Genomic DNA, 8,925 nt, shown 5'->3' with positions numbered 1-8,925 from the left:
TGGATGTGTGTGATATCCTTCGATTAGTCAGGTTTAAGTAGTTCTAAGTTCTAGGGGACTGATGACCTCAGAAGTTAAGTCCCATAGTGCTCAGAGCCATTTAAACCATTTTTTTTCGGGAGATAAAAATAGGAGGAAGTGACATGTTGGTTGACTTTTCCAGGAACGTATGCTCTCGGATCTTTATCAGTAAATACACATTGATGCAGAACGTCTCTCTTGCAACGTCTGCGACTATATTTGGTTGAGCATCTCCGTGGCGCTTTGGGCTTAGTGAATGAACCTGTAACGGAACCTGCTGCTCTTCTCTGAATCTTCTGGTTTTCCTTTATCAATACCATATGGCGCGGATCCAAGACTGCCGAATAATATTCAAATACTAGTCGAACGAGCGTTTAGCAAACTTCGCATTTTGTTAATGGACTACATTTCCCAGGGATTCTTCCAATGAAGTCAATTGGCGTCTGCCTTACCCGCGATTAATTTTATGCGGTAGTTACGCTTTAAATCGGTCCATACGCATACTCCTACATGTTTAATGGAAGTAAGTGCTTCCAGTGACTGTGATTCAAGCTGTAATCGTACAATAATCGGTGTTTCTATCAATGTATACACCGAACATTGGATTCATTTGTGCTGAGCGTCAATTGCCACTCCCTGCACCATGCGTCGATCTTCTCCGGTTTTCTGCATTTCGCTACAATTTTCTAGCGTTGTGACTTCTCTGTATACAACAGCATCATCTGCGCGAAAGCCTCATGGAACTTCTTTCGAAATGTGCTAGGACATTCATACACATTGTTGAAAGAAATGGTCATATAACACTCCGTGCTGCGTGCCCGAACTACTTTTACGTCTGAAGACTTCTCTTCGTTAAGAATGACACGCTGTGTTCTGTTTTATAGAAATTCTTCAGTCCTTTCACACAGTTTGTCTGGTATTCCTTACTCCCGTATTCTGTTCATCAGGCGGTAGCCTAGTGCGGACCTATATCAAAGGCTTTTCAGAAGTCGAGGAACATGGGGTCTACCTTGGTGCCTTTCTGAGTTTCGTGGACATACCAAGCTGGATTTCGTTAGTAGGGAGAAGTACGAAAACGTGTAACGCATCTCAAGAAAACAGCATATAACGGATCAAAAAAATGGTTCAAATGGCTCTGAGCACTATGGGACTTAACATCTGTGGTCATCAGTCCCCTAGAACTTAGAACTACTTAATCCTAACTAACCTAAGGACATCACACACATCCATGCCAGAGGCAGGATTCGAACCTGCGACCGTAGCGGTCTTGCGGTTCCAGACTGCAGCGCCTTTAACCGCACGGCCACTTCGGCCGGCGTTTGAGGAGCAATCTGTTTTTATCAAAACTAATGAAAACTCCAAGGAATTGTCTTCTGGTATACAAATTTGTGAGTTCATTTGCTGTGGGAGTCAATAAACTTGTAAGACGCAAGAAGTTGTGCCATTAGCATGATGAATAGATTAAAAATAAAAAAAAACGTCTCATCCAGGCGTTTGACACACATCATAGACGAAATAATTGTGAAAAAGTACGTGGGGTAGTCATTAAGTTTTAACGCGTTAACTGATTCTTCCTTCGGTTCTGGGTAGAACAACATTATAAGAAATGAAAAGAACTATATGCTTATGTTCTACAGGATTAATTTATTGAGTTATCTGGTTTTCGGCTTACAAGGCCATCATCAGACATGAACTGTCATCGCCAAAGAAGTTACAATTCTTGTAAACAACATAGGAAAAGAAGTTACACATCCAGATTGAGGCTCAAACAAACAATAAATGACATCTCTGACGGTGTGATGGTAATGCAATTTTAAAGCTAAAAAGGAGAACAATACATACTTACAAAGGAAGCAAACATGAAAAAAATGACAATAAACCCATAAACCGTTCCTGCACAATAGTTTACATTAATGTACAAACCCAATAAAATAAAAATAAAAAATTGACCAATATAAGCTTCATCATAATGAGGATAAGTAATTTTGTGTACCCCACTATTGGCTAGTAATTGGGTGTTATCGTTGCTATTGATTATACGCTGGCCTGTGGTTTTCTTAACATAGTTGGAAATTCTGCAGTTTCAGGATTTCAGGGTTTTTGCTACGATCTGTGATATCTCTCCTACCTATGGTACTGTGACAAGTTTTATATTAGTCAGTCAGTCAGTCAGAGGTATAGCAAAAAGGCTGGCTGAACATGAACGCAGCGAAAGTTTGCAGAATTATGAATCCACATTCGCTGAACACTTACTGAGTGAGGGCCACAACTACCAGTCAAAGTCCCACCATGTCCTTCACTAAAAAAAACGCCAACAGTTCAACCTGCTGGAGCTCTGGAAATCAGCTAGCATCTCTCACAGTCCTGATTTAATATTAAACGACTAAACACTGCTCAATACTTCCTCTCTCTTAAACTTTACCTAATACACTGTTTTCCATTGTGTCCCATACTGCGTGTTCCCTCCAAATGGGACAAAGCATTTAAATGACAGATACACTATACAGCACAGAATCAAATCATGACATCAAAGTTTTAACAAGGAAAGGAGTAAACAATTTTGTGTTATCGTTCAATCAAACAATATTTACAGAAGCTTAACGATGTAATATTAAGCTAATGAGACGGGAGCTGAGACTAGGGACAGCGAAGCAAAAGCTGAAATGCTTAACTCCATTTTCAAATGTTCCGTCACAAAGGAAAACTCTGGAGACGTGACCCAATTTAATTCTCTTAATACTGAAAATGTCAGTGAAACACGTGTTAGTGTCAGTGGTGTTGAGGAACAGCTGAAATCGTTAAAACTGAACAGAACTCCAGGGTCTGATGGAATTCCTTTAGGATTTTATACTGAATTTGCGATTGTTTTAGACCCTCTGCCGTTGATCCCTCGAGAAGAAAACTGTGTCCGCTATTTGGTAGTAAGCATAGATCACACATGTTTAAAAGAAGTGTAATAAAAGTGATCCACGTACTACCGTCCAATGTCCTTGACATCGATTTGATACAGGATATGCCAACGTATTATGAGCTCAAACATAATGTGATATCTCGAATAGATTGGCCTTGTTCATGCCTACAAGCATGGATTCCGGAAACATCGATCATATGGAACTCAACTCCCACTTTTCTCACATGAAATTGTGAAAACTTTGGATCAAGGCAGTCAGGTAATGCAGTATTTCTTGATTTCCGAAAAGCAATTGACTCAGTACCACAAAGTACAATCATATGGGGTATCAGACGAAATTTGTGACTGATCTGAACATATTTTGGTAGGGAGGACGCAACATGTTATCTTGGATGGAGAGTCTTCGACAAATGTAGAAGTAACTTCGTGTGTGTCCCATGGAGATGTGTTGAAACCTTTGCTGTTCATGTTGTACGTTAATGAACTTACGGGCAATATTAATAGTAGCCTCAGACTTTTCCAGATGATGCAGTTATTTGTAGTTACGTACTGTCTGAAAGATTCTGCATAAATATTACGTCTTTCGGTATCCTGTGACCATAATATCGAAGATTCACTGTTGGCATCGGACAGCTCATGCAAATACCCGGGTGCAACGTGTAGTAGGGATGTGACATGGAATGATAACATATGCTCAGCTGAGGGTAAAATGGATGGTGGACTTCAGTTTATTGGTAGAATATTGGGAAAATGCAGTCAGTCTACGAAGGCGATTGCTTACAAATCATTCGTGCTACCTTTGCCAGAATACTGTTCATGGGTGTGGGTCACTTACCACATAGGACTAACAGAGGACGCTGATCGTATACAGAGAAAGGTATCAGGAATGGTCACAGGTTTATAGTGATCCGTAGAAGACTGTAACAAAGATGCTGATGAAACTGAACTGGCATACTCTTGAAGGTAAACATAAACTATCGCGAGCAAGCCTACCTACAAAGATTCAAGAAACGGATTCAGATGATGACTCTAGGAGTACTAGAAACCCCTAAGCAATGCTCCCGTAGGAATCGTGAGAACAAGGTTAGATTCATTACAGCACGCACGGAGACATTTAAACAACATTCTTTCCGTGCTCCATACGTGAATGGAACGGAAAAAAACCCCTGACAGGTGGTACAATGGGACGTAACGTCCGCCATACGCATCAGTGATTTGCAGATGCAGTAGAAGATTAGGTCGTGAAACGGAGACTTGCTAAAATGAAATTGGAAAGGCAGTGCAGAAGGAAGGAGGGTGGGAGTGGGCGTTGTTTGAAAGAGGCAGTAGGAACGTGTTGACTGAATCAAGTCATAAAGATTTTCAGTATTTTCATCTGTCAGCCAGAAACTCCTAATTGAAAGAACGTCCGTAAGTGACGTTATGCACGGGTGACGTGGTACGAAATGTACACAAGAAGCGACTGGTGTAACGAAGAGTCACTCAATTACCTTCAAGGACAGAGAACAGAGGAAACCGTTTATTCAAGAATCTTTGGCGAATGGCCAATAACACTAGTCCGGTATTGGGAAGCATATGTGCAAATACTGTTATAATTTGTATATAGAAGACCTTGAGACTATTAGTAGATAACGAGATGGGTCCAGGCCAAACCAAAAATGTTGGCGATTAGTCTATTTCCATTGCATACCAGTTTTCTAAACTCAATTAAATTTCACATGATGGCCTTTCAAAGATTTCCATTTGTGTTTCTTAAGCTCCTATCATGCACGTGCCTTTGGGACACAACGGCTTCTTACGACCTTAGCTCTGAATTTATTCAATGCCTACAGCAGGACGAGACGTTAAGGACTCCATTGACAGGGGAGAGAACTCTAGACTAGGTCGGACTAACGTCTTTGCTTAACAGAATCACTGATTTTACCAGAATTCCATCAACAAACCTATCTTCCATTCAAATCCCGTAGTACTAATTTCAGGTGTTCACCCCATGTCATACGGTTCACACTACTCTCCGGCAGTATTCGTGCGTTAACTATTCAACCAGAGACTTCATTTTACTTGTCTACACCCGTTATCTGTCATTTTTTATACACTTAAGGAAGACTGGTGTTTGGAACTTCAAGTAGAAACACTGAATCGTTCTCCATTTACTTACAGTTATCCAGTGACAGAGTGCTTCATGTGGACAATAGCATCGCTAGCGTTGACTCTATCTGATAACTCATCGTATAGTGAAGTCATGGTGTCCGACCTCGATCCCTTTGGCCTCACCTGTTATTACTTTCGTTTCTGTTCAACATCCGTGGCTCTGAGCACTATGGGACTTAACATCTATGGTCATCAGTCCCCTAGAACTTAGAACTACTTAAACCTAACTAACCTAAGGACAGCACACGACACCCAGCCATCACGAGGCAGAGAAAATCTCTGACCCCGCCGGGAATCGAACCCGGGAACCCGGGCGTGTGAAGCGAGAACGCTACCGCACGACCACGAGATGCGGGCTCAACATCCGTGTCCTGTAAAGTTTTGCCGATCAAAAGTTCTTTGAGAAAGTCACATACTTGTACATCGTAGCTACTTGTCGACGCTGTGGTATAGTGCGAAACCTATCCGCTATTTCTAATCTTTTCAATGACTTGTCCGGGTGGCAAACGAACTACTGCTTAGCAAATTGCTTGCATTTATCTGCAGCGTAACGTATCAGCGCAACTTCTCAGTTTCGGACTGCAATAGTGTACAGGAATGTCTCTCACTATTTTACTACGCTTTTGGGAATTCTATTAAGTGGACACGCTAACAACGTGAAAACGTGTGCAAAATCTGTACCGATAAAGTGTACCCTGCCATCAAAGCTGTTTGACGTACTAGCACATCAGCACTCACACATAGAGGCACAGACATGAAATAACATAGGAAAGCATGCGCAGTAGCGGTAAAGGGATATTTAATTACCACTGTAGTAGTGTGACATGCATTAATCGAAAATGTTTCGCCAGTAAATTGTTATAAGCCGCGAACATCGTTAATACTACAGAAGCTTTCAATAAAATAGCTGCAGTAATCCCCTTATGATAAAATTCACCTGACGTTAGCAAAGTCATTTACCATTTTGAGAAACAAAGCGTTACGTTACGTGATACTTTTTATTTAATATCATGTAAGTGTACTTATACAGGGTGTTACAAAAAGGTACGGCCAAACTTTCAGGAAACATTCCTCACACACAAAGAAAGAAAGTATGTTATGTGGACATATGTCCGGAAACGCTTACTTTCCATGTTAGAGCTCATTTTATTACTTCTCTTCAAATTACATTAATCATGGAATGGAAACACACAGCAACAGAACGTACCAGCGTGACTTCAAACACTTTGTTGCAGGAAATGTTCAAAATGTCCTCCGTTAGCGAGGATACATGCATCCACCCTCCGTCGCATGGAATCGCTGATGCACTGATGCAGCCCTGGAGAATGGCGTATTGTATCACAGCCGTCCACAATACGAGCACGAAGAGTCTATATTTGGTACCGGGGTTGCGTAGGCGAGAGCTTTCAAATGCCCCCATAAATGAAAGTCAAGAGGGTTGAGGTCAGGAGAGCGTGGAGGCCATGGAATTGGTCCGCCTCTACCAATCCATCGGTCACCGAATCTGTTGTTGAGAAGCGTACGAACACTTCGACTGAAATGTGCAGGAACTCCATAGTGCATGAACCACATGTTGTGTCGTACTTTTAAAGGCACATGTTCTAGCAGCACAGGTAGAGTATTCCGTATGAAATCATGATAACGTGCTCCATTGAGCAGTACATACTGACGAAAGTAAAATGAGCTCTAACATGGAAATAAAGCGTTTCCGGACACATGTCCACATAACATCTTTTCTTTATTTGTGTGTGAGGAATGTTTCCTGAAAGTTTGGCCGTACCTTTTTGTAACACCCTGTAGAGATTTACTAGTTTAAAGAAAGCAAGAAACAGAATGAAATTTTCACTCTGCAGCGGGGTGTGAGCTGATATGAAACTTCCTGGAAGATTAAAATTGTGTGCCGGAGCGGCACTCGAGTTCCCGACCTTTACCTTTCGCAAGTGCTCTGCCATCTGAGCTACCCAAGCACGAGTCACTACCCGTCATCATAGCTTTAATTCCGCCAGTAACGTGTCTTTTACCTAAGTTTGGAAGATAGGAATTACAGCTGTGCGGACGGATCGTTAGTCGTGGTTGGGTTGCTCAGATGGCTGAGTACTTGCCTGCGAAATGCGAAGGTCCCGAGCTTCAGTCTCGGTTCGGCACATAGTTTTAATCTGCCAGGAAGTTTCACAGCAAGAAACATTTCACTCTACAGTTTTGAAGATTTTACGCGTAATTTAACTAAGGATGGATTACGTTACATTCCTGTCTAGTAGATATCTCCTCCTTAATCATTTTCCAAAATAAACAGTTACCCAGTGTGTAAGTTTTAGTTGTTATGGATCCCAGAGTGCATGGCAGCAATCACTCTTAAACTGTAATGAAAGGTTGAAACAGTTGCGTCGTAAAATGGAATTAGTTGAATTTTTCCGTGGGATAGCAGTTCATGGTAAAACAGAGCATACAAATGCTAAAGATCGTTTTTAATCCCCAATATAAGATTTTTGATACATTTCGAACAGTCCGTTTTACATTCAGAATGTGTTATTACTTTTTTGCAGTTCGTGTCATTGCATTGTTGTACACAGAGATAATGACACTTCGCAAATATGAAAGAAACCCTTAATGTACTGAGTACTCCATATCTATTTATTCACACAGCCATACACGGTATATTGTAAAAGATTGTTTTCATCGGGAAAAAGGACAGTACTAGTAAATATAACAATGCAGTTTGGATATCAAGTGACTCCACTGCAGCTGCATCCATATACAGTCCAGTAGCACGTTTTCTCACCAACAACTTCGGCATTAACTTCGCTATTACCTAACACTTTTTCCGCTTACAATGAAACATATCTAGCACGTATTTAAACCTTTCGTGACAACTTTCCAATACAACGCCTTTCGAGACTGTTCATAAATGTGGATATGAAGTAAGCTTATCGGACAAAATATTAGAGATATTCTTGGAAGAGCGCAGTAGTCGCTTTGGAGCGCAGCAGGAAGTGTAGATCTGGTAACAGGCGGTCATTTGGGCATCAGCTGCCGACCTGCAAGTGGTGTGTATGTGCTAGTCAGTTGTATGGAATAAGCGCTGTAAGCAAGATCGACAGGGAGACATAACAGAATGACACAAAGCAGTTACTGTCTTTGGACGTGCCGATGACCACACTGTAAATGAAGTTGCCTGTATTCTTCGTGTGTCAATGATGACTGTCCAACGTGTCTGCAAAGAATAGTTTACTATTTGCAGTCATATAAGACGACTTTAGGACGTGGCCATACAAAAATCCTAATCGACAGGGAACAGAGACAAGGCGAGTGTCATACCTTTTCAATCGTTTCTCGACGTTTACTGTAATCAGAAGAATCAGTAATTGGTGTCTTATCACACGGTAAGTTATGTACTCGTGGTCTAGGGCAGTACTTCCTTCGGCGATATATACGCTAAAATGGGAAACGTGAAGAGTAATTTTTGCATGGACCCTGCGCAAGGATGACACGCAAAATAAATAAAAAAGTGGGTAGTGTTTCTGATTAGTAATCAAAACGTCCTGGGCCTCGGGTTCGAACCTCGACAATGCTTAAATTCTGAAAAAAAAATCTTCACCAGTGGCGGTCGAGGTCGACCATTCTACCAACGCCCTTATCAAAGACGGCGGAGGAGCGGACAGACTTCCTTAAACTGGGAAACTGGCCCTAAGAAGCTGAAGAATCAGCAGTGAACAACGGTATGAGGATGCAGAAGAATGAAACACGCTGCACTGAAGATACGTAATGTGCCTCCATAGGACACGTCGCCTATAACTGGAAAAAGGTCATGATGGTCTCTCCATTGGCAAAATGTTCTGGATAAG

General features: G+C 41.5%; 1 non-coding gene across 1 annotated transcript; it reads left to right on the top strand.

Annotated features, from left to right (window-relative positions):
- Positions 1 to 8,493: 8,493 nt before the first annotated feature.
- On the top strand, positions 8,494 to 8,601 carry LOC126196849 (U6 spliceosomal RNA). Its single transcript, XR_007539276.1, has one exon. It is a non-coding gene; the product is annotated as a U6 spliceosomal RNA (small nuclear RNA).
- Positions 8,602 to 8,925: the final 324 nt, after the last annotated feature.

The sequence above is a fragment of the Schistocerca nitens genome, chromosome 7 (assembly GCF_023898315.1).
Source record: "Schistocerca nitens isolate TAMUIC-IGC-003100 chromosome 7, iqSchNite1.1, whole genome shotgun sequence".
NCBI lineage: Eukaryota > Metazoa > Arthropoda > Insecta > Orthoptera > Acrididae > Schistocerca > Schistocerca nitens.
Note: the sequence above shows the minus strand (reverse complement) of the source record. Positions and strands in the feature narration are given on the sequence as shown.